This window comes from Macaca nemestrina, chromosome 2, assembly GCF_043159975.1.
Source record: "Macaca nemestrina isolate mMacNem1 chromosome 2, mMacNem.hap1, whole genome shotgun sequence".
In the NCBI taxonomy this organism is placed as follows: Eukaryota; Metazoa; Chordata; class Mammalia; order Primates; family Cercopithecidae; genus Macaca; species Macaca nemestrina.
The window spans coordinates 21,223,340-21,249,354 of NC_092126.1; the positions used below are offsets into that span (position 1 = coordinate 21,223,340).

Here is a 26,015-nt window from a genome sequence, read left to right on the forward strand (position 1 = left end):
TTGAAAAACAAAGCCATCATCATCCTCAGCACAGTCTCCTAATTCATTCCTAAACTTCCTTTCAAGGAAACCAGTTTATGCTGAATAATCATTTTATCTAAACCATTTGAAATCTCTCCTGTTACAAATGGCACTTAACAACCATTCCTGAGACTTCAAGTTTCTGTAACTCATTTTTTTTTTCTGCAAAGATTCACTGATCACCTACTATGTTCCAGGTGAAAATCTCATTACAGAAGACTCAATGATGAAATAAGCTATTATAATAACAAGGCCACTCCTGTCATGGAGCTCACATTTGACTGAGGGACACAGGCAATAACATGTAAACAAATACAACAATTTCACAAATTTTAAGTGCTAAGAATAAAGATGGAATAACGGAGCAAGGGAAGGCACCATTTCCTAGGATCCCTTGTGATGGGATGACTGGAAAGAAGGCACCATTAGATGATGCAGCAACAGATGCCTCCCCAAGGAGATTAATTTTGCAAGGAGCCATTCAAATATAGATGGGAGAAGAGACTTCCAGGTAGAGGAAACAGCAATGCAAAAGTTCTAAAGCAGATACAGATTTGGCGTGTTCAAGGAACAGCAAAAAGCATTAGGCTGAAGCATCATGAGAGAAGAAGACCTAAGTCGTGGATAAAGTCCTGAGGGCAGAGTAGGGTCCTTTGTTCATGATAGCGATTTGGGATTTAAGTGTGATCAAAAACCTTTTGAGGACTTTAAATAGAAGGTAGTGATAATCTGATTTACAATTTTGAAAAAGCACTTTAGATGCTCTGTGGGAAAAGGATTAACAGGTGGAGAAAGTCAAATTTAGAAGCAGTAGTTCAGAGGCTATTGCAGAACTCTGTGGTGCAGGCTTATGTAGCACTGGAAAAGGGGAACAGCGGACAGATGAAAGGTATATTTTGGAGGTAGTGCTGATAGCATCTGGTATCTAGAGAATTGCTGTCACCTGAGAATAATAGTTACCATTTATTTTCCAAACAATATTAAAGAGAACTTTTAAGAAAAACATTTGTTTTCCCCACCAATTTGTTTTTATAGTCTGTATTATTTTTCCATTTAAATCCAAACAGTGTTCTTTTATAATCCTTCATTATTTTCTTAATACTTTCATACACAGTGTTCCTTTAATCCTTATCCCATCCTTAGGAGACAAACAATGCAGATTTTCTTATTCCAGTTTTTATTTAAAAAACTGAGCTTCAGACAGATAATGTGACTCACTTAAGATTGCCTAGCAAGTCAAGCTATAAATTAGGTTTCAAAGCCCAATTCATCAGGCTGGTTTTCCTACAGTACAGCACCGTTGAGCGCATAAGAGATGGATCTGATAAAAGGGTCTCCATTTTACCCCTTTCATTTGCAGTTCTTTAGGAGTACCTCATCCCCCTTCATATCATCATGGAATAGTTCTTTGGTGGCAGAGTAAAGAGGTTTATTTTTCTCTTCTACTTCTAATTGTCAGAGTTACCAACACACTGAGACAGGGCATTTTCCTCATTACTTAGTGCCATCATGACGTGGTCAGGAACTCATTGTCTAACAACGATTGGGGAAGAAGTTACAGAAACAAGAGATCCATAGAAGAATGCACCATTATGGTGCTTTGGAGCATTGAGAACACTCAACAAGGAGAATCAAGAGTAATCAGTGCTTACCCAAAAGCCATGATGTGCACAAAAGATGAGGGTTATGAGAAGGAAATTAAAACAGCAAAGGTGAAACTCACTTTAACAGTCAAATTACCTTGAAAGAAGTTAAAATTTGATGACTGTAGCCTATCATTGAATATAGTTCATCTACTCTCAGATAATCTGGTACATAAAACCCCAAATTTCCTCCAAATTTGAATGTTTGTGAACATATCTTTATTTTACAGAGGATAAACCTGTATCTTTTTTTTTCTTCCAGAAAGTGTGCTAGTTTGAGTAGAATAATAGTTTATAAATCATATGGTATTCTGTCAAACGTATTATTAACTTTGTTGTTGTTATTATTTGAGATGGAGTCTCTTTCTGTCGCCCAGGCTGGAGTGCAGTGGTGCGACTGTGGCTCCCTGCAAGCTCCACCTCCCGGGTTCACGCCATTCTCCTGCCTCAGCCTCCCAAGTAGCTGGGACTACAGGCGCCGGCCACCATGCCTGGCTAACTTTTTTTGTATTTTTTAGTAGAGACGGGGAATTTTATTATTTTAAAATAATTCAAAAAATAGTTACTTAGTACCTAAGCACAGCACCTCAATGAACGTAATCAACTCTTGCTCTCCCCTTCCACTCCAAAATTGCTGGCCATCTGGCTGTTCCTGGAACATGCCAGGCATACATTTTTCTCATAACTTAGATTTAGCCTATTCTGTTTCCCCTGCCTGAACTTTCTTATCCCAGAATCTTATTTCATTTATTTTCTCACCTCCTTCAGGTTTTCCTCAAATGTCACTTTCCCACAGAGGCCTTCTCGAGATATCCCATGTAAAATTCCAAACTCAGCTTTGCGTCCACCACTACCATAACACACACACATTTCACATCCTCCTGTCTTCCCCAAAATGTAAACTTCCTAGGGGCCAGGATTTTTGTTTTGGTTGTACCTTCAGGACCTAGGACAGTGCTGATACACAGTAGGCAATATTGATAATATGTTTTGAGAAAATGAACGAATGAAATTAATCCCTGCACCCACGAACTTGCAGTCTAGACTGGAAATTTCTATGTCATATGATCATTGTTATGGAAATGTTAGCACAGGATGTTATGAGCACATGGAGTTTGAAAGTCACAATAGCGATGGGGAAGACAGCTGAAAGGAGATGTTACTAAACTGATACCCAAACATTAACTAGGAATTAGGTTTAAAAAAATACATTGATTGAATTGTAAACATTTGACTTAGATTTGGTCATGGCCATAAAGTAAGGCATTACTGTCTATCTGTACGCGGAGCTAGAGCAATAGCTTTGACAAGCACACATCCAAAAAGTAAAAGTTAATAACTAAAAGGCACCTTTTGAGTTATCATGAGACATCATCACATTTAAACCCCTTGAACTGTGATATTTATATAGATGAGACACTGATATAAGCTCATAAACTCATTTTTGAGATATTAGTTCATAAAATTGCCGTTTGCTTTTACTTGACTTTGATTCACAAGTTTATCACTCAAGAAAGTTTCATTTCTCTTCTATCCACTTATAATTTCTGTTATACAGAACATAGGTGTGTGAAGACAGCATGTATTCAAAGTTGAGATTCACATTATATTATCTACAGATTTCTTCAGTATTTGTTTTAAGTCATTTATTCATAGCCATTTATTATTAAACAGCAAGTAGCAACACTGAAATAGCAAATATAAAGGTGATACACATTTAGAGCAAGATTGTAAATAAACTATTTGCTATTATTGAATTCTTCACCTTAACTATTTTGCATGTTAACAGGGAAACCACTGGTTCTTAGCTAAAAAGGACAAGAATGCTTCCTGGATTAAGTGTCTCCAGGGAGAAGTAAAAAAAAAATGATCTCTCACTTCTGGCTCCTACTTCTCTGTAGGGACTACACTGTTCTTCATGGCAAAGGCAGAAAACAGAAAAGTCTTAGTTATATAAGTGCATCTTCCAGCAAAGAGTGAAATGCTCTTTTACCAGGGGTAAGGGAATGATGTTCCAATTTCTGCCTAAAGAAACAAAGAGAGCATGCCCTTCTACAGAGAGCATTCTAGCTGTATGTTGCTCACTCAGTGTTGCTCCTCCACTCAGCTGGTTTCTCTGGTAAATTGGATTGCCCCTAGCAACCTCAGCTTCTTCTCAAATTGTTATCTTTTGCAGAGTTGGTAGCTATAAATCTAAGCTCATATAGGAACAGGACAGCATTCAAATAGAAAACACAGCAAAAGTATAATCATACCTTTAGCATTTTATTACAAGTTTCAATAACTACTTTTTCACCTGACATTCAAATGATTTTTTTTTTTTAGAAAAGTGGTTCTCATCTCTGTTTGTACTTTGGAATTACCTGGGACACTTTAAAAAATAGCAATGCATAGATTCTTCCCCAGAAACTCGTACTACTTGATCTCGGTGTGACCTGCTTCCATTTTATTTCTTTGACATGATCAACCAACATTAATATGAGTGTGTGTGTGAGGGGTCAACTAAGACACAGGTCAGAGCACTTGGGTTTAAGATGCAGACATTACTACCTTCTACACACAAAGCCTTAGGCATATCTCTTGGCATCCCTAATCTTTAGTTTGTCATCTTAAAAGTAGAAATAGCAGTATCTACCTGTTCTTTGAGTGAAAGTTTGCTTGTTGGAGTCAAATAAAAAAATAGCTTTTAAAATACTGTGAAAGTACATTAAAAATTGTATACATTAAAGGTACAAATGCAGTTTTGTTACATGGATGTGTTGTATAGGAGTGACAGCTGGGCTATATAACATACATTTTACCCATTAAGTAATTGGTCATTCCTCAGCCCCCTCCCACCCTTCAAAGTCTCCAACGTCTATTATTCCACACTCTATGTCCATGTGTACACACTTACACTTAAAATTATTTGTGTAAATATGTAGTATTTGGCTTTCAGTTTCTGAGTTGTTTCTCTTAAGATAATGGCCTCCAGTTCTATCTATGTTGCTTCAAAAGATATGATTTCATTCTTTTTATGGCTGAATAGTATTCCATTGTGTGTAAATGTCACATTTTCTTTAAGCATTTATCTACCGATGGACACTTAGGTTGATTCAAAATCTTTACTATTGTGAATAGTGCTGTGATAAATATATATGAGCAGGCATCTGAAAGTACATTTTAAAACATGCTGTAGTAGCTATTTGTTACTTTTTGGCTGCCTGCCATCTATTTTAACTTGGGACAACCAAGAAACTGTACTCCACTTCCACACATGAACAAAACCAGCCAACTGGAGTTCCTTCCTAAAAGGTTGGAGAGTTTCAGTGGCTGCTTTTCCATTCAGTCCTAGTGGTGGAGCTGTGATCTGTCTGCCCTAAGATCCTAGTCAATGCCTTACTCCCCAACCTGCAGAGATGCCCTGGTGCCTCTGAACTCTGTAACTTCATTCTCCATCTTCTTTTTGTTATTACATAATTGCAACTATTCTTCTCTATACTAAACTAAAATTGTTCAGCCTTGACCTTTAACAAATATCTCTTTTCCTTGATATTTCCATGAAGACCTAGGTTCCCTGCAGACTCAGGTGGTCTGGGAAGAACTGGGAGAAGGTGCTACTCTGCTCACCCACAATACCTGCTGTCTGACTTGACTTGTTCTCATTTCCATATTCTTCTTGGGCTCCTTTGAGAAAATGATCTTGTGCCCCTTTTCATAATATACATCCTTTTCTTAAGAAGGCCTAGGAAGAGAGATAATAATCTCTTAAAAGCAGAAATACTATGCAGCCATAAAAAAGGATGAGTTCATGACCTTTGCAGGGTCATGGATGAAACTGGAAGCCATCATTCTTAGCAAACTAACACAAGAACAGAAAACCAAACACCACGTGTTCTCACTCATAATTGGGAGTTGAACAATGTGAACACATAGACACAGGGAAGGGAACGTCACACACCAGGGCCTGTCAGGAGGTGGGGGGGCTAGTGGAGGGATAGTATCAGGAGAAATACCTAATGTAGATGATGGGTTGATGGGTGTAGCAAACCACCATGGCATGTGTATACCTATGTTACAAACCTGCACGTTCTGCATATATATAATTAGAACTTAAAGTATAATTTAAAAAAAAGAAGTCAGAAGGAATGAGGAACTTCCTTGGTATATGACATATTCAGTTAAAGAAGGAGGGCTGCTGGTTCCAGCCTTGGATCCATCACTGGTTAATCATGGACAGGTAATTTAACCTCTCTATTAAATTATGTCTATATCTGTAAATGAAACTTAGACGTTTATTGTGTTAAACAATTGAGAGTGTTGTAAAATAAGTACTTACAGATACCAGAAAATGTTAAATGTTGACAATGGTGGTAATGGTTGTGATAAAAAAGAAGAAACTAGGTTGTGGATTTAATTTGAAATATGTACGTATATTGTAAAAAAGAATTATATGTTTATATGTAACATATTTTATTACATAAAGCATATTTAATAAATATATAATATATACTATACAATATATCATATAATATATACTGTTTTATTTGTGTTTTAATTACATATAAATTATTATATAATACACATAATATATGTTAGTACATATTATACACTAATATTTTTCTATAGCTATTATTTTTAATTGATTGCAATAGCTACTTCAGTTGGCCTGAAATCAAAAACACTGCTGATTATTCAGTGCCCAAACCCTCTCAGAAGACAGTCAAGACACAGAGCTATGGATTGCTATGAACTTTTCTATTTTGGGGATCTTTTCTTCCTCTAAGGAAAACCATTTATTTTGTGCCAAGGAAGATTTACGGTTAGTAAGCTGTGGTCACCTTACTTGAGAAAACTGTTTTTCTTTCCTACCAGTGTTACACATGTACTGTGCTTAGGCACACACAGGCACACACACACACACACACGCACACACGCGCGCATGCGTGCGCACACACTCACACACACAAATCTGGGTTAATCAATGCTAAGTCTATTGCATGCAAGCATATAAAGCAAAATGCTTCAGCATCATCTTTGAAAAAAAATCATTGTTATCCTGCACAACACATCATTGTCAACTTGTTCTCACACAAAAGCTTTGCTTTATCTGCTGTGGAGTTCTGTTTAAAGAAAGTAAAAGGACATGTCCTTAATTTTCAGCTTCCATGAGTTTCAACAGTTTTTGTTGATTCTGATGCCCACCTGGAAAGAATATATCTTGTATTTACCACTGTGCAGAACATGTACTGCAAGAATCTATCTGAATTTGATAACAAGAATGTGTAATGGGGTTATGAGTGGTGAACTGCCTCCACTTCTCCTGGTATTTGACCTGGGTCAAGCATTTGTTGATTCCGGTTGCTGTTTGACAAGATGGTGTTGCAGTTACAGAGCAGACATTGTTAGGAGTGTGGGATACTTGAGGACGTGCTGAGAGGTTCTTTTGTTTGAACTTTAATTGGAAGAATAAGGCAGTGTATTTAGACATTTGGGACATGTGTAATTTCCTTAGGAGAAGAGTAGGAATCCTGGGGAGGAAAGCAGACGATGGGATTGAATATGAGGGTTTTTGTGGGCCAAGCTTACTAACATTATGCAAATAGCAGAGAGTCAACAAAGGCACAGAACTGGAGGACTCAAGCTCTGATTGATCTCTCAGGCATGTCTACGAACTTATCTAGAAATAACTCTTTTGTCTCTGTTAGGTGAGTTTGGCTTCTATTATCTTTGAGGCCTTGGACAAGTTACTTAACTACTTTAAGGCTTCAATTTCAAAAGTGAGAATAGTACCTACAAAACAGGCATATTTGATGTGAAGGAAGGATTCCTAAAGGTTTTATTCAATTAAAAATGCATATAAGTAAAAATTAATCCTAAAAAGTAAGGCCAGGCATTGATTTGATTGGGTCTGGAGCCAGGCTGCAAGAGTTTAAATTCTACCTCTGCTACTCAGAGCTTGCACATCACCTTTTCCTTCTCTGCAAAAGAGGGATAAGAGTGTTGCTTCGTGGAATCTTCTTTTTTTGTGAAAAATAAATAGCCTGATATCTATGAAGTGCTTAATATTCGATAAGTATTAGATTTTATTGTAACAATTTTTATTTTCCTGCAAAAGTACCACATCCTCACATGACCAAAGCATAAATGTCATTTAAAATTCTCTAGGCTTGTCTTTTAAATTAGGCAATTCTTCATACTATTTTAAATTGGAAGATATTTACTATATTTGAAATTTTGTAAATAAAGTGAGAATGTGTTATTTTTATATTAAACTATTTCATATTTGCATAATTAAAATTTGTGTGATTCCAATTTGTATAAAATGTGACTAGCCCTGTATCTCAGTGGGATGTCATGAGCATTAAATATGCTAATGCATGCCAGTCTCATTTAGCCCATGGCCTGACATTATTAATAATAATGATCTCTAGGCAGTGAGAACTAAGATTGGGCTCTTGAGACAGAAAAAGAATTGCTGTTTCTTCCCCCATGGCATCTTGCAGTAATTTACCAGTGCTTGGCTGTCTTTTTAAGCTAGCACAGAGCTAGTTTATACAGAAGTATAAGGGAGGAACTTGGTAATCTTTATCTACTTCTCTCCACATCAGGAAGTGTTTCAGAAAACTAGGGCAAACTTATAAACTCCATCAAACTCTCTTCCAATTCCATACTGAAAGATGCTGATATTTACCTAGGATATCCTCATCTTTTTAACTTCGACAAAAGGCATGTGAAGTTTAGATCTTAGAGAAAAATACTGTAGTATATGAGAAGTTGGTTAAAAAAAAAAAAAAAAGTCCTCGGGGCTCTTGCTTTCTTTATCACACTGCCCCTGACCAATAGATGTCACTTTTAATCATGCAGACTCTAACATCAGATTTATTCACTGAGGACAAAAGTCTATTGAGGATTTATGCCAGAGCCCTGCCTGTCTCCCCAGAATCAGAATCAAATTTCATTTATCCATCTATCTATTTATGTATCAATCAATCGATTTGTTCTTTTTCTTTTTTCATGTATTCATCAAAAATATTGAGTCAATTACATGTTAGGTCCTCTGCTAAGTCGTGGAGAAAAAAATAAATGGGTCATAAACTCTTAGCACACACAGTCTATAGTAAGGAGGACTGACAATCATTCTAGAAAGTAAATCATGGTGAACTGGCAAGACTGTAGACAGAATGCTGGAAGACTCTTCAGTGAATTGTCCTCAGGTCAGAGCCATCTGAGTGGGCTGCTATGGAAATTCTCTCTCCTTTCTATCACTTAGGATCGCTCGGTTTTTTGAGCATGGAGAGAAGAACAAGGAATCAGTCAATACAGAAATACTCTGAGGAACTTCACCTCAATGTTAAACATCTTGCTTCTGAAACTACACTCTGAACAGTGAGTTTCATTATATAGATAATTTTCCTTTCTGAAGCATAATTAGTTGTCTAGTGATTTCTGACCTGAGAGGCTTGGGACTCAATCATGAAATATAAACCTATATATTTTTTATCTGTGCACAGCTGTCTTTTACTAAGACCCCTGTGAAACGTTGACTTCTTTTCAATCTGGAGACCAAACAACTTGTGTGATTTTCCAGCCATGCCAAGAGTTTTCTTCCTTCGCCCTCCTCTCTTGTCACATAGATCTAAAAAGGCATTTTTAGACCTAAGGGTAAACTAGAAGACAACCTTGCAAATAAATTTCTGGTGCCATGTTTCATTAATACCTTTCAGTGGCAGTGGAAAGGAGTGCTGTCAGAGTGTAATTTCACTTACAAAGTCAAGCAGAAAATGAATTTCTCTTTGTGCCAAGTCTGTATCAGTGAGCATGACTGTTTCGAGGCCAGCTTCTGAAATCAAGGGAGTCAGTTCAGGGGAGCATTAAATTACCACAAAAAGGAAAACAATTTGCATCATTGAAGTGTAATGGGACTGGAGGAAGATTTTTATGTGAAATACAGCCTTTTAAAAAGTTGTTTTATAAAAGACGACTTTAATGCTCTCATAATGCCACACTAGTCATACTTTCCTAAGCAATTATAATGGTACATTAGTCCTAACTTCCTGGATTACCACCGTGTTCAGTTAATTATAACTCAGGTTATAAAATGTGTGGCAATATTCCTGTTGGTGAGGAGAAGGTGATTATGTCTAAAAATTGGAATACACTCCAGGTCCCACAAGATCTACTGGAAGGTCAGCCTAAACTCTCCTACCTGAATTTATTTTACAGCATGAAGAATTCTTTCTGGACTGCTACAGAAACTCTTGGTCTTTGGGGTCATATTTTCCTGGGTTAAAAATATCACCTCTGCTATTTTGAGGCTGTGTGAACCTGGACAGTTTGTCCAATATTTTAAGCCTCTCCTTTCTTATCTGGAACACGGTAAAAATAGCACCTATCATATGATTCTGTTAACATCAACTAGGTGGCATATGTAAAATACTAACAAATACTGACAAATGATGCAATTTACCATTTGAGTCTTTTCCTACATAAGGGTAAGGTCTATACTTTATAAGCACACTTCAACAGGTAAGTGTTTTGTTTCCCAGAGAATGAGGCAAATGGCTTATGGAGCATCTTTATTCCCTAAAGGACAGATTCTGAAAATGTACAATAAGTGATCAGTGTCATGAGAGGGGAATATGAAAATAAGATCGATTGAGAATATAATGCATTAATGTACTCATTAAAATTCACTACAGTGACTTTTGCAAAATGGACTGATTTTGACCATGTATTTTGTACCATGAGTTTTAATGACCATCTTCAAAGTTGCTGGATTCTAAAACTCTTCTGAGTGTCACTGGATATCAAGGTCCTTCTTTCATCAGCCAGATGTACAGAATTCCAGGTTTCAACCAGCTTTTTTTGTGATTTTCTTACTGCAGTTGGTTTGACAACATAACATTTGAATAGTTCCAGTTATTTTGGCCTTGTTTTATCTGATTAGTTTGTTTTACTCTCTGTCACATGTCATAAAATATAGACCAAATTACAGTGCCATCACTGTAATCTCTTCTTCACATATGCAGTCATGGTGATATTATAAAAGAATCAATTGAAGAATGAAGTTTCTCTGTGTAAAAGCTTCAAATGTATTTCTTTATACTAAGGATAAAATTCAAACCTCCTGTCATAGGAATGATAAGGCTTCTGCATACCCCTGACCTCATCTCTCCCCGTTGTCTCCTTTAGTCACCACACTCTAGCCCCACTAGTCTTTGCTCTCCTGGATTATTTTGCCAGTCTTGTTCTGGCCTCCAGTCCTTTGCCACCACTGCCTAAAATGGTCTTTCCTAGGCCTCACATGGCCGACTCCTTGTTATCATTCAGCTTCTAGTGCAAGGGTTAATGCCTCAGAAAGCCCTTTAATATAAAGTAGTCACCTCTTCCTTTTCATTCTGTTTTATTTCCTTTTTAGAATGTATCACTGTGTGAACTTATTTGGCTTATCAATTTATTTTCTTTAGACTACGTGTCTCCAACACCTTCACTACCAGCACCTCCCTGACCCCCACTAAAATGTAAGTTCCATTTAAACTGAGGGGATTTACATCTCTACTATTTGGAGCAGTGCATGCTACTTATTCAATGAATAAATAAATGTTTTTGTTTTATTTTTTCTTACCGTAAGCCTTCTTACTTAGTGTTTTGTCTTCAGAAAGACTAGCTTATAAACATCAGAACTAAAAATAGATCAGTGGAAGAACAAAAATCTGAATAGCTCTCCCATCTTATACCCCTTACTCTCCAAAATGGTAAAAGGTCTCTGGAGTGGGAATGAAAAGATGTGAATTATAGTCGATGACTTGGTATGGACCATTTGAAGTGACACTTCAGGTAATCACTTCACTTCTCTAGGCCTCTGTTTCTTCATGTATTAATCAAGTAGATTTTTTCTAAGATATCTTTCATTTCTACCATCTTATAATTCTAATGGAAATAACAAATCTGGGATGTCTGATGTTAAGTAGATGTTTATGAAATTTTGCACATGGTTGAGGTTAATGAGCAGATGAACTATTATTGAAATCTCTGAATTTTGCTCTAGGTTTATGTCATAGGAGTTTCTTATGTAAAATTTTAAGGATATGGAACATACATCTCCATCCTTAGTGCCAGAATGGGAGATGGGAAGCTATAAATTTTACCCAGCATCTTCTGTGTGGAGGAGACAACCAGACTTCACAGAAGACATTTGTAACACAGATAGCATTGTAACTTTAAGCCACGTTGCTTACATAAGGTGCAGACAAAAGTACTAGCTGATCAAAGCACTCTTTCTACTTTTCAACTGATGACTCTAGTATTACACAGATAGACCTTTAAAAGGTGTGAACAATTTTGATGCATTCTATAAGACCTGAGTTCTGGTTTCACGTCCATCGGTAAGTAGTTGTATATCCTTAGGCACTTTGGGCTTTAGTGAGCCATCTTTGAATTACTCCCAAGGACTCCCTTTCCCGTGCCAAATTCATGAAAATTGTGAATTTTTTTTCTATCTTTTAATTTTTTGAAGTAATATTTACTGTAACACTTAATTTACACATATCCTTAAAATTATGCAAAACAGAAGATTGGTCAAAAATAAAAGTCAGTAGAATTTTTAAGAAAAAAAATCAACCTTAATGATATCTATTGAGCATACTGGCCTTCTCCAGGGTGGAAGAGAGGTTTAGATGAAAGAGACTGTAACAAGGCATTTCTTCCTTACTTTCATGAGAGGAAATTTAGTTTGGTAGAGCCAGAATGCAGTGCAATTACTGTGGACCAACTGTTCAGTGACCTATATGACATGAATTGTTTATTGATCCATGGAGTAATCTCTTATATGAAATGAGGAAGACAGAACAGAAAACAATAATGTTCAGATTGGGATATGTACACTCCAGAGAAATGAAAATACCTCTGACTTTATTTTAAGTGAAACCAGCAAGGATCCACTGACCATTTCAAGAGAAGCAAAGTGATTAGATACAAATTTTGACTCCATCTTGAAAAAAAATATTCAATAAGCTTTTCTTTCACAGTTCTTTAACATAACAAACTATATACAACCAAATATTTTTATTATCTATTTTGTTTGCTTTTCTTTGTCTTCTTTCCTATCTCCTATTTACATAAAGATTTCTTCATTCTCCAGCCTCTGACCCCTTTGTTTCTTATTTGGAAGATTTTTTGTAATGTTAATCTTCTGCTGATTATGAGTTTTTGACGTAATTGCTTAAATATAAACATTTCTAATAAAATCTATACTCTTTCCTCTCTCTCCATAAAAGAAACTTGCCTATGCTTGCCTAAGCCTCTGCTAAATATCACCTTTAATTTCCTGTCATTGTGAAAAATTATACTTCTTCATTTTATTTTATTAAACCATTTTTTCTGAAGCACCTAAGTATTTTTTGTTTGTTTTCATAGGTTTTTGGGGAACAGGTGGTATTTGGTTACATGAATAATTTCTTTAGTGGTGATTTGTGAGATTTTGGTGCACCCATCACCCAAGCAATATACACAGAACTCAATTTATAGTCTTTTATGTCTCGCCCCCTTCCCACCCTTTCTCCTTGAGTCCCCAAAGTCTACTGTGACACTTGTATGCCTTTGCATCCTCTTAGCTTAGCTCCCACTTATGAGAACATACAATGTATGGTTTTCCATTCCTGAGTTACTTCACTATAGTCTCCAATCCCATCCAGGTTGCTACGAGTACCATCAATTCATTCCTTTTTATAGCTGAGTAGTATCCCATTGTATATACATATACCTCTTCATTTTGATTTTTTAAAAAAACTTATACGTAAGTTAATTTAAAAGGATGGTACATTTATTTCATTTGGAATACAAATATGTAAAGCGGTACATAGTGTGAAGTATTTATTGAATTTGAAGCTCCTAATAGTGGGCTAGGTGATATAGTTCAACTCTTTGCTCAACGCAACTATAATGCTTAAGTGAAGGAAGAATCGTCTTCAAAAAGCAACAAGACCCAGTAAAATATTGGTATGGTTAGCGCTTGAAGAGGTGAATTAGAGATGCTTCATCCTGTTGTCATTAAAGAGATAAGTACATTTTAATTAAGCACCTAGTACATGAATTGGAGTCCTCTGGCTCTATTATCTCACTGTTGTCTCTTCATATTTTCTGCCCCTACTTTAAGTCAGGTACCTCAAAGATGGTTGCTTTTGTCATGGGGTCATCTGTGGATACTTAGAGGCCATTTAGAGCAGAGCTTTGCCCTAGATTGGGATCTGAAGTAGCTCCACTATGAAAGTGGGTATATGAACTTCATTCAAGCAAGTAATCTAAGTGATCTACAAAAAATTTTCTATTCATAATCTTATCTTAGTGTCTTGGTACTTCCTTTTCTAACTTTCTAGAATACTCTTCCTTCAGATATTCTCATCTCTTATTTATTTGCTTGATTCAAGTCTTTCTCCAATGCCATTTAGGTAAACAGGCTTTCTCTGGTCATCTTATCTACAAGTGACTCAAAAGAATTATGCAACTTACTCTGAATACCTAAATTCCTTCAAAAGAAAAAATGTCTTTTGCATCAAGCCAAGTGGTCACGTCTCACTTAGTCTGTAATGTTATGATTTTGTAATTCAAGTTTAATGTTGTTTCGAAAGAGGAAAACCAGACATACATTTGTAATTGCCTTTATCAGCTAAAATCAGGGACGTTCCATTGCAATTTAATTAAATCATTTCATTCTAGATGATTTGCTCATGTCATAATTTACCTTGACATCTTTATTTATGTATTTATTTTTGAGTCAGGGTCTCAGCCTGTCATCAAGGTTGGAGTGCAGTGGTGTGATCTCGGTTCACTGTAACCTCAGCCTCTCAGGCTCAAATGATCCTCCCACCTCAGCCTCCTGTGTAGCTGGGAATACAGGCACATGCCACCATGCCTGGCTGACTTATTTTTATTTTTAGTAGAGGTGAGGCCTTGCTATATTGCCTAGGCTATTGAAATCGTTTAAAAAAGTCATATTTAAAGGTTTAATTTTTAAATGATCTTCACAGGAATCCTGAGAATAAATGCCTGTGGTGCTGAGATACCACTGTCCCCTGTAGTGGAATGTTTTGAAGTCCAGCATATGGATATTTTATATATGATTTATAGATAGTATATGTCTCAACTCATGAAAAATAGCCTTAGAATCATAACTGTAGAATATCAAGATACTAGAGCAGTGCGTGTGTATGTGTGTGTATTTTAATAGTCAAGTGAACTCAGTAGGGTTAGACTTGAAGATGGAATTTCAGTTACTTTGTCAATGTTATGACTAATAATGCTGTATGGAGGAGATGCAACCTCTCTTTTTCTATGTTGTTGGCAATTCTGAAAGATAACTTTTTACTTCTAAGCTATTATTGCACACCATTGAATACTACACCAACTGATTGTCATGAAATCATTAGCTGGTGCTCTAATGATAAATTGCTGCATAGCAAACCACTCTCAAAACCTAGTGGCATAAAATAACTATTTATTCATTTATTTAAGCTTGTGGATCTGCAGTTTGAGCAGGGCTCAACACGGAAGGTTTGTCTCTGCTCCATGTGGTATTAGCTGAAACAGTTCCACTGGAGGCTGAGGATCAAGGGGAGGTCAAAGGATCAAGATTACAAAGGATCTGACATAGGAGAGCAGGAAACAACTCTATACTTCGAGTTGGTGAGATGTAAGACAGGAGTGTGCACTTTTGTTGTTATTGCTGTAAGTCTTCTAGTATGATTTGCCTTTTAAACTGTGTTCATGAGCTACTTTGTTTAAAATTTTTTAAAATGTGAAAACTAAGCAGATACTTGTCAGTAGTAATAAGTGCCATGATGACAATAGAAGACGGCAATCTTCAGGAAATGAACTGGTACATATGTGGGTCGAACTTTAGATGTGGTTGGCAGCTGGGGCTTATCAGAGAATGTGATTTTAAGCTAAGATCTGAATTTAAATAAGAAACCACCTATGCTGATGGGTTGATCTGTGCAGGAAACCACCATGGCACACATTTTTCTATATAACAAACCTGAACATCCTAAACATGTACTCCAAACTTAAAAGTTGAAGAAAAACAACTTTGCAACAAAAAAAGACCACCCAAGTAATGGGCTTATCATGTTTGAAGAACAAAGGAAAGAAATGTATTAATTTTCTATGGCTGCATAAGAAATTACCACAAAGTTATTGACTTAAAACAACACACATTTAGCATCTCAGATTTTGTGTAGGTCAAGATTCTATCATGTGTACCTGGGATCTCTGCTTAGAGGAATGCCTGAATCAAGAATGCTGAGCTGCATTTTCATCTGGAGTTTGGGGTCCTATTTCAAACTCAGTGGTTGGCAGAATTTAATTCGTTGCATTGTTTTCTTGCAGGATATTCAGAGGGTTCCTTCCACCTCCTTAAGGACTGCCTTCAGGTCCTAGCACATGACTGTCTCACAACATGGCATCTTTCTTCTTCAAGGATAGCAAGAGTATCTCTAGTCCACCAATACAGTCTTATGTAATAGTAGGTAATCATGAAATGACTATCTCATCACATTTGCTGTGTAACATAACCTAATCAAGAAGGTGGCTGCTATCACATCATATTTACAGGTTCTTCTCACACGCAAGGGGAAAAGATTAGGCAGGGAATATATACCAGTGCATAGGAATCTTGGTGGGCATCTTAGAATTCTGTCACAGGCAGTGAGACAGAACTGTAGTGAGTGAGGTACAATTTAAAGTCAGAGAGAGACCCAGGGGACAGGATATAAAGTCTTCTCTGCCTTGATAGGGAGTATGGATTTTATTGCAACTGCAGTGGGAAGCCAATGAAAGTTTTAACTATTCAGGAGTAAATAATTGATTTGCCTTAGGGATATACAGTACACAAATCCATGAACTGGGGTTTGCTTTATGCATCAGCTGTTAATTATTAATAACTTAAACACTGATTGTAAACAAAGGGAAGTTCTAACAAAGTTAGAATGTCTTATTTTGAAATTCAAACTAAAATTTAAAAAATATTTAATTTAAAAGTATTTTAATTTACAGAGAATAGTGATTTTCATTAAGGAGTCTGTTTTACTCATATAGAAGTTTAGCAACAAAGATATACAGAATTTGACATTTAGTATTTGCTACATTCGCTGTATTTTTTCTCTGCCATGGGTTTTATATGGTATTTAGTTTTTGACTATGGCATGGATACATTATAGCTAGTAGATAAACTTTGAGATCTTTCATGAGGAAAGACTTCTTTTGAAACTCTACATATACACATATATCTGTGACATAACTCCTGATATTGCCCTTACAGGTCATATCAGAGTGTTTATCTTTCCCTGGCATATGCTGTTTCCATTTGCTTGGTTGAGTACTGAATGGACTTTATTCATAGTTGGCCATTTTAAATTCTTTTTTGTTTGAAGCCCTTGAAACAATTAAAGGGTATAGGTCATGAATATCAAACTTCTTCCTTAATAAAACTTTATCATTTAAAGTTACTGTATGCCAGGCAGAATTTATTTGATTTAATAAGTTACAAAAATTATTTTTAAATAATCACCAAATTGGACTCAACACAGCCCCTTACATTTTCCCTAAACAAATTTTCTGTTTAAATTCTGAGATTTATTAAGAACACTGGTTTATAAATTGTAAAAGGCTCTCTCTCTCTTTCTCTCTCTCTGTACGTTCTCTCCTTCCCATAAACCTGCTTCTCTTCTTCACTGAGGTTAAATGCCTCATTTTACTCTATAACTGCATATGGCAGTAAAATAGTTGGAATTTGCTCTTCTTCTAAGAATATTTTAATATAAATGTAAGACACACATTTTCCTTTTTGCTTCTCTGAATTTGCATTTTGAGCATGGTCAGTTAAAGGGAGAAGTTAGAGTCTGTCAATCCTAATATTTTCTGGCATATTTTATGAGTTGCTAATAAAACATGTAGAATGTACTATTTGGAGTCTTAAACAATACAAGTAAACAACAGTTAGCTTGTATTGTTTCCCTTGCCATGCTCTACAGGTAATTCAAATGACTCAAAAAAATTAGAAATTCAAAGAAAAGTAATCACATCAAGATTAAATGACTCCCCCCTGGCATGTAAAATACATGGCATCACTTAGCTACCCTTAATGAAGCCAGAATGTATCTATGTCATTGTCAAAGACTAAACACCAGTTAAAACTTCTGGTGGTTGATGATTGCTTACCTTAGTTGCAGCAATTTTAGTAAAATAATTAAATATTTCTATATTTGGTGACCCAGGTAATCTTTAGGAAGTGCAACTGAATTTCAGTATTAACTGCCATTTCATATTTACACCACTTGCATAAAGCATACACCATTATGCTTACTCACTTGAAACTATTCTTTTATTCTTTTGACGTAACAAATCTGAATCCCATTTAAAACACGTAACTTATTCCTTTGATAAATGAAATCACATTATTTTATCGAGATTCTTGGTTAAAAACATGATAGACTTGATTTTACTGGTAAGGGATCATGTCAAAGCATTACTTCTGATCTGAGTCTTGGTTGTCATTGGTTGGAAACTGCACTGGGTATATTCACCCATATAGTTACCCTATTTACAAGACAGTTTTTTTCTTCTTTACATTCCAGGTTTATGCTTCATTAGATACATCCTAATTTGATGAAGTTAGATCAATTTTTATAAATTTATTTACATTCCACTTCTTAGCCCTCAATGTATTTCAAATGTTTGACTTTTAATGTGCTATACTTAATCAAGTTCACTGACTCTGTGTGACTGTTTCTAAGACTCATTTTGTGGACAGATGTACAAACTCTTAATGTTCTTATTTTTCCATAAGGCAAAAATTACCACTTTGGCACCAAGTATGCAGGATTCATACATATTAAATGAAAATATACATAGTTCTTCTGAAAAGACCTTGTTTAACACACAAAGCACAGCTTCTACAGAAATATAAAGGCTTTTATATCTTTTTTAAACTTTAAGTTTTTTTTATTTTTTTCTGACGTTTGGATGTGGGCATTTAGTTTCATAAGTTTTCATCTTAACACTGCCTTAGCTATGTCCCAGAGAATCTGGTAGGTTGTATCTTTGTTCTTGTTAGTTTCAAAGAACTTACAGATTTCTGCCTTAATTTCATTATTTACCCAAAAGTCATTCAGGAGCAGGTTATTCAAATTCCATGTAATCGTATGTTTTTGAATGAATTTCTTAGTCTTGATTTCTAATTTGATTGTACTCTGGTCTGAGAGATTGTTTGTTAGGATTTCCATTATTTTGCATATTCTGAGGAGTGTTTTACTTCTGATTATGTGATTTATTTTAGAGTGTGTGCCTTATAGCAATGAGAAGAATATATAGTCTGTTGTTTTGGGGTGGAGAATTCTATAGATATCTATCAGGTCCATTTGACCCACTGCAGAGATCAGGTCCTGAATACATTTATTAATTTTCTGTCTCAATTATCTAATATTGTCAGTGGAGTGTTAAAATTTCCCACTATTATTGCATGGAGGTCTAAGTCTCTTTGAAAGTCTCTAAGAACTAGCTTTATAAATTGGTTACTCCTGTGTTGGGTGCATATATATATATTATGAGAGTTAGATCTTCTTGTTGAATTAAACCATTTACCTTTATGTAATACCCTTCTTTGTCCTTTTTGATCTCTAGGTTTAAAGTCTGTCTGTTTTGTCTGAAACTAGGATTGCAATCTCTGCTTTTTTCTCTTTTCCACTTACTTGGTATATATTTCTTCATTGTTTTATTTTATGCCTATATGTGCCACTGCGTATGAGATAGGTCTCTTGAAGACAGCAGACCAATGGGTCTTGGTTCTTTATCTGGCTTGCCATTCTGTGTCTTTAAATTGGAGCATTTAGCCCATTTACGTTCAAGGTTAGTATTGATATGTGTGGATTTTTTTCTGTCATTATGATGCTAGCTGGTTAATTTGCAGACTTGTGGTTGTTTCATAGTGTCACTGGCCTGTCTTTGTACTTCAGTGAGTTTTTGTAGTTGCTGGTAATAGTCTTTTCTCCCCATATTTAGTGCTTTCTTCAGGAGCTCTATTAAAGTGGGTCTGGCGGTAATGAATTCCCTCAGCATTTGCTTGTCAGAAAAGGATCTTGTTTCTCCTTTGCTTATGAAGCTTTGTTTGGTTGGACATGAAATTATTTGTTGGAATTTCTTTTTTTTTTAAGGATGTTGAATGTAAGTCCCCAATCTCTTCTGGCTTATAGGGTTTCCATTGACAGGTCCACTGTTAGTCTGATAGGCTTCTATTTGTAGGTGATCTGACCTTTCTTTCTAGCTGCCTTGGCAATTTTTCTTCCATTGCAACCTTGGAGAATCTAACAATTTTGTGTCTTGGGGATGATCATCTCATGGAGTATCTTACTGGGGTCCTCTGTGTTTCTTGCATTTAAATGATGGCTTATCTAGCTAGGTTGGCAAAATTTTCATGGATGATATACTGAGATATGTTTTCCAAGTTGGTTCCATTCACCCTTTTCTCTGTCAGGGACATCAGTGAGTTATAGATTTGGTCTCTTGACATAATCTCATATATCTGGGAGGTTTTGTTCGCTTCTTTTCTTTCTTTCTTTTTTTTTTTTTTTGCTATTCTTGTCTGACTGTCTTATTTCAGAAAGCCAGTTGCCCAGTTCTGAGATTCTTTCCTCTGCTTTATCTATTCTATTAATACTTATAATTTAATTATAGAATTCTTATAGTGTGCTTTTCAGCTCTATCAGGTTGGTTACATTATTTTCTATGCTGGTATTTTGTCAGCTCCTCCATTGTTTTATCATGATTTTTTTGCTTCTTTGAATTGGGTTTGAAGATACTTCTGTAGCTCAGTGATCTTTGTTCCTATCTGTATTCTGAATTCTATTTCTGTCATTTCAGCCATCTCATCCTGGTTCAGAACCCTTGCTGGAGAGGTGCTGCACTCATTTGGAGGAAAGAAGACACTCTGAATTTTTGAGCTGTCAGGGTTCTTGCACTGATTATTTCTCATCTCTGTGGGCTTATCTACCTTTAATCTTTGAGGTTACTGACCTTTGGATTTTTTTTTTAATTCTATTTGATGACTTTGAGGGTTTGATTATGGTATAAGGTGAATTCAGCTGACTGCTTTGTTTCTGAAAGATTTTAGGGGACTAATGCTCAGTTCCTAACTCCTGGACTATGTGCTTTAACTCTGGGGGACTTATACTAGGTCCTGAATTTGTTCTCTGGCTCCTTGAGGTTAGAAATCCACTGTACTGAGGCGAGCAAGGTGCCCCAGACTGCTGGTCACTACACTCTGATGGGTGGTGTCAGCCAAAGCATTTTATAGTGCAGTGACAGCAGGATCCATCTTCATTAGCATGTGCCAGCAGCCATGGTAGCAGCAGCTGTGGTAGAGTGCTAGTGGGTGGGAGTTGCCTATCTCCCTGTGGGCATTCTCCACAGAGGCAGAGGCAATGCAGCTGGTGGGGGCAGGGAGTCCCTGCTGGTGACTGTCTGGACAGTCCACTAGAGGTGGTGTTGGCTTGGGGGTGGGCTACTGGTAGGCTCAGCTCTGGCTGCCTTTTCTGTTCTCCAAAGGCAGGTGTGGTCACTGAGGGTAGGGGGATTATGCACTGTTTTCTGCACAGTGTTAGCGCAATGGCAGGGTACTTGTGAGGATGGGCTGTAAAGGCTCTGTCTGCAATGGTGGTCATCGGGAAAGGGGAACAGGCTGTTCTCCCATGAACTGGTGGAGCAAAGAAATCAAAACTCATCTGGGCAAATATGCACCAGTAAAGTGATGTGGGGAGTTGCCATGGGCCTGGGACAAGCTGCAGTATGGGGAAGGCACATGCAGGTTGGTGTATGGACTTAGGGGCTGACCTGATGAAGCGCTCTGTGGGTAGGCATGGCATGCCAGTGCAGAAGGTATGGTGTGGGCCCCCCGAGTACTTCAGACTGCCCTGCAAGCAGGTGTGGCCCAGCTGGGGCCCTGGGACAAGCCAGCAGATCAAGAGATGCTCAGGTCAGACCAGTCTTGTCTGACTGGCAAGACTTCCCTGCAGAGTTTAGTTCTCCTAGGGCTAAAGTATCCTATACGAGAAAGTCAAGCCCATGGGAATGGCCATCCCAGGCCATGTTGTGCTATAGACCCTTCTGCACCAAACCCTCTGGGCTGCTCATCAGCTGGCTTGCTGCCAATACCACTTCTCTAAGATGTCCCTGCCAACTTGAGTGTCCTTGGTGGTCAAGGAATTCTCCTCTTGCCAGGGTTCCAGAGGCCCTTGGTGGGAGTGGGTTGCTCCTTGTCAGTTCAGCTCACCTGTTCTCCTCGAGCTCTTGGGGGCCAGGAATGAGTCCCAGTGCATGGTAGCCTCATGCAGAGTTCCCAACCTTTTCTCTATTCAGCCCAGCTTCTGTGTCTTCCCTGAATTCACTCTTGGTACCTTCCCTTTGAAGACCTGTTAGGAGCATGCCAGGCCTCTCAGTTTCTCAGTGGGAGCTGTTTCACCTGGCTACATTTATTTGGGCATCTTGCCATCCCACTCTGGCTTTTATATCTTGAACATAATTTTGCAGCAGGGTAAATCATCCTCTTTCTTTGAGGTCTTTATTCCTACCTCTTATGATAAAACTTCTCTACAGAGAAGCCACACAACTCTCATAACATACTCTCAGATCATACACATTGCAGAACTAGAACCATGGTAAGACTTACGATGGTTTTGATAACGATGTCCAATATTATCTTGGAAAAACAATTTCTAGTTTTTATTAATAGTGATGGTTTTAGTCCAAGTGTTTCTCTTTGTTTCATTTTTATATCCCATTAAAAACCATAAAAGGAATAAGCAAGAAAATAATAAGGCTATAAGGATAAAGAAAACTGGAGAGGAAAACAGTAGTAGGTGAAGCATGGCCTCAGTTGCAAGAGTGATGACTGACATAGCAGAGGAAGCTGAAACCTAAGAGCATACAGGATAAATAATAAGAAAAGGTTGATACCCCTTGCTTCATCCTGGAAAATGTCAGAAATTGAAGAAGCTCTGGGCAACATAGGGAGACTACCATCTCTTAAAAAAAATTTAACTGGGTGTGGGTGTGGTGGTGTATGCCTATAGTTCCAGCTACTTGTTGGGTCTGGGAGGGAGTCATGCCACTGCAGTCCAGCCTGCAGTCTCATTAAAAAAAAAAAAAAAAAAAAGGAAATGGAAGAACCAGTGAAATATGGATGAAGGCATGGGGCTGAATAGAAAGATAATTATATGTTAATTAGTGAAATTAATATATAAGTTATTTACCAATCTTACCTTTTGCAAGCAGCAATCTTTTTTCTGATCCCTGAAAAAAAGTGGAGGTTTATTTTTAGGAAAAATGGAAACAGAGTCTCAAGGCTCTAGGGGACACAATATAGGTGAGCTCAAAGGTAAAACAACATAATCAAAACAGGGAAGTTTCATCAAATTATGAGACCCTCAGCAACCCTTTCTTCCTGTCCCCAAAATGTCAGTACCAAGGTTTATGATTTCCCAGGCGGAGGAAAATAAAATTATTCTCTAGACTAATAGTGATGCAGGAATTTTCTCAGTCACTTTGCCAGCTGGGACCTCTGGCCGGCAACAACCCCCAACCCCACTGGGCCTAACTCAGCCCCAGGCCTGCCACTGGAGGTGCCCTGCCTACTTGGCCTCCCCAGACCAAGTCTGGCTTGCACACCGGCTCAGCTCATGGCTGGTCATGCCCTAGCTCACCTGTATTATAGTTTGTGTACCTGTGTTCAGCAGTTCCTGAGCTTTTGTCCTGCATCCAAGAAGAATGTGCTGAAAGTTGAAGGGTGAGGATGGACAGAGAAAAATTTTAATGAGTGACACAACAGCTCTCAGTGGAGAGGAGATGAGGGGACTTGGGGTCCCCCACCGCCCACAGTCAGGTGTTTATTTTATTTTATTTCTCTCTGTGGCTGGGTCTGGGGCTTTTTATGGACTCAGAATGGGGAGTGGGTGCTGATTTGTTTGTCAGTATGCAAAAAAAGGTTAAAGCAAAGACACCAATCAAAGGTGGGCATGGCAGTATAGAAAACCAAATTAGGAAAGGGTAGGTATATGTAAAATAGGTGAAGAGTGGGGATCAGTCAGAGGAAAGTGTGCCAAACAGGAAGACAGGTTTTCAACCTGGTCTGAGGATTTAACTTGTAGCTTGGCTTTCAGGCTTTAAACTCTCTTTGGCTTGGAGGTGGGGTTTTACCCGGGCCCCTCCCCATCTGCGTAGGCATTTGACTGCCTCCAGTCACTATCGATTCCCTGCTCTGAAGAGGTACATCTAACTGCTGTTAGAATAGGGATGATGACCGATCATAACTGCTTCCTGCTGACAAAGGGCATTCTTTTGGGAAGATGGCAGCTAGATCTCCCTCAGAGTCTTACCTAAGGGTCTCTTAAAGGGAACCATCTTGCAAGGCTCTGGTTGCACAACCATTTGGAGTTTGATGGCTAGAAGGTGAGAAGGACAAACCAGGTTATTAGACAACATGTATAAAAATGAAACAAGGGGGTAAAGACAGCTTAAAAATCCTGAGGCTGCCAACATGCCCTAATAACTGGTGGCTATAGTTATGCCTGCTAAGATTTGGGTGCATGGGGCTTGGCTTTGGTCAGCCTCTTTGGTCTTGTTTTCCCAAACAAGGAAACCTCCAGGTTATGGGCACCCTACTTACTCTTATCACCTGGCAGGATTTGCAGGATAATTACCCAGAACTAGAATATTGAGTCAGATGTTTACCTACCCATATCTTTTGTTTCTTCTGAGCTGTAGCTGGAAATCAGTGGTTGGTTCACAGAAATAAGCAGCATTAGTTTAAAATGTAGGTAAAAACTTAAAAACAATTAACAAAACTAGATTTAATGACAAGTGCAAGGTAAGTTTTGAAACATAATTTTTCTCTCTTCAGTCCTCATTTTTTTAGGGTCTTAGTAATGAATTCTTTAGCTACATTGGTGTATGCAACAAAAACAAAAATAAATAAATGGGACATATTAGGCAAATAGATTTTTGCAAAAATATGGCAAAAACCACAATTACTTTTGTATCAACCTAATAATTAAACTAAAAAGTTTCTGCAAAGCAAAATAAATTATCAGCAAACAGACAACCCACAAAGTGGAAGAACGTATTTGCAAACTATGCATCCAAAAAAGGACTACTACTCAGACTCTAAAAGGCACTCACACAAATCAGAAAGAAAAATACAAATAATGCCATCAAAAAGTGGGAAAAGGACATGAATAGGCATTTCTCAAAAGAAGACATATAAACAGCCAACAAACATATGAATAAATGTTCAATATTGCTAATCATCAGGCAAATGCAAATTTATGCCATGAGTTACCACCTTACTCCTGCAAGAATGGCCATAATTTAAAAGTCAGAAAACAATAGATGTTAGAGTGAATGTGGTGAAAAGGAACACTTTTATACTGTTGGTGGGAATGTAAATTAGTATAACCTCTATGGAAAACGGCATGGAGGTTCCTTAAAGAACTAAAAGTAGATCTACCATTCAATCCAGAAATCCCACTACGGGGTATCTACCCAAAGGAAAAAAAGTCATTACCTAACAAAGACACATGCCCATGCATGTTTATAGCAGCAGAATTTGCAATTGCAAAGGTATGAAACCAACCTAAGTGCCCATCGACCAATGAATGGATAAAGAAAATGTGATATATATGCACCATGGAATACTACTCAACCATAAGAAGGAACAAATAATGTTTTTGCAGCAACTTGGATGAGTTGGAGGCCATAATTCTATGAGAAATGACTCAGGAATGGAAAACCAAATACTGTATGTTCTGACTTATAAGTGAGAGCTAGGCTATGAGAATACAAAGACATACAGAGTGATACAATGAACTTCAGGCACTTGGGCAGAGGGAGGTTGGGAGGGAGTGAGGGATAAATGACAATATACTGGCTACAGTGTACACTGCTCAGGTGATGGGTGCACTAAAATCTCAAAATTTACCACTATATCATTTATCCATGTAACCAAAAACCACTTGCACCCCAAAAGCTATTGAAATTAAAAAAAAAAAAAAAAGCAGAGATGCCGTTGTAAACCTGGCAGATATGCACTATGTGTGTAGGGTTGGGAATTTGGGTGGTGAAGGAACAGCATCTGCTACTTATAGTAAGTTATTAATTTGCTCAAATTTGCTGCATGGATTATATATTTGGGCCTCACAGATGATTAAAGACCATAACTGCATGATATGGCTCCTTTATTTTGTTTATTTAAAAAAATAGATCACCTTTGTATAGAAATTCTAATTAAGTTTATGGAAAAGATTGACTTCAATTATTTTCTAAGATTAT

The 26,015-nt window shown here is 37.3% G+C and overlaps 2 long non-coding RNA genes across 5 annotated transcripts in view; one reads left to right on the plus strand and one right to left on the minus strand.

Moving 5' to 3' along the window:
* The window catches only part of LOC139361853 (uncharacterized), a 61,980-nt gene extending 37,201 nt beyond the window's left edge, over positions 1 to 24,779 (minus strand). The window contains exons 1-3 of the long non-coding RNA XR_011619616.1: positions 24,065 to 24,779; positions 23,413 to 23,461; positions 22,952 to 22,982 (exon numbers count right to left, since the gene is read on the minus strand). This is a non-coding gene — a long non-coding RNA (uncharacterized lncRNA). The remainder of the gene's footprint in view (positions 1 to 22,951; positions 22,983 to 23,412; positions 23,462 to 24,064) is intronic.
* The window catches only part of LOC139361852 (uncharacterized), a 324,906-nt gene that overhangs the window by 151,713 nt on the left and 147,178 nt on the right, over positions 1 to 26,015 (plus strand). Inside the window, exon 4 of one of the 4 annotated variants that reach the window (XR_011619614.1) lies at positions 11,114 to 11,220. The exons of 2 other annotated variants lie outside the window; for them this stretch is intronic. This is a non-coding gene — a long non-coding RNA (uncharacterized lncRNA). Of the gene's footprint in view, positions 1 to 8,916; positions 9,255 to 11,113; positions 11,221 to 26,015 lie in introns of those variants that run through there. One more of the 4 variants, XR_011619613.1, reaches the window with a different exon arrangement.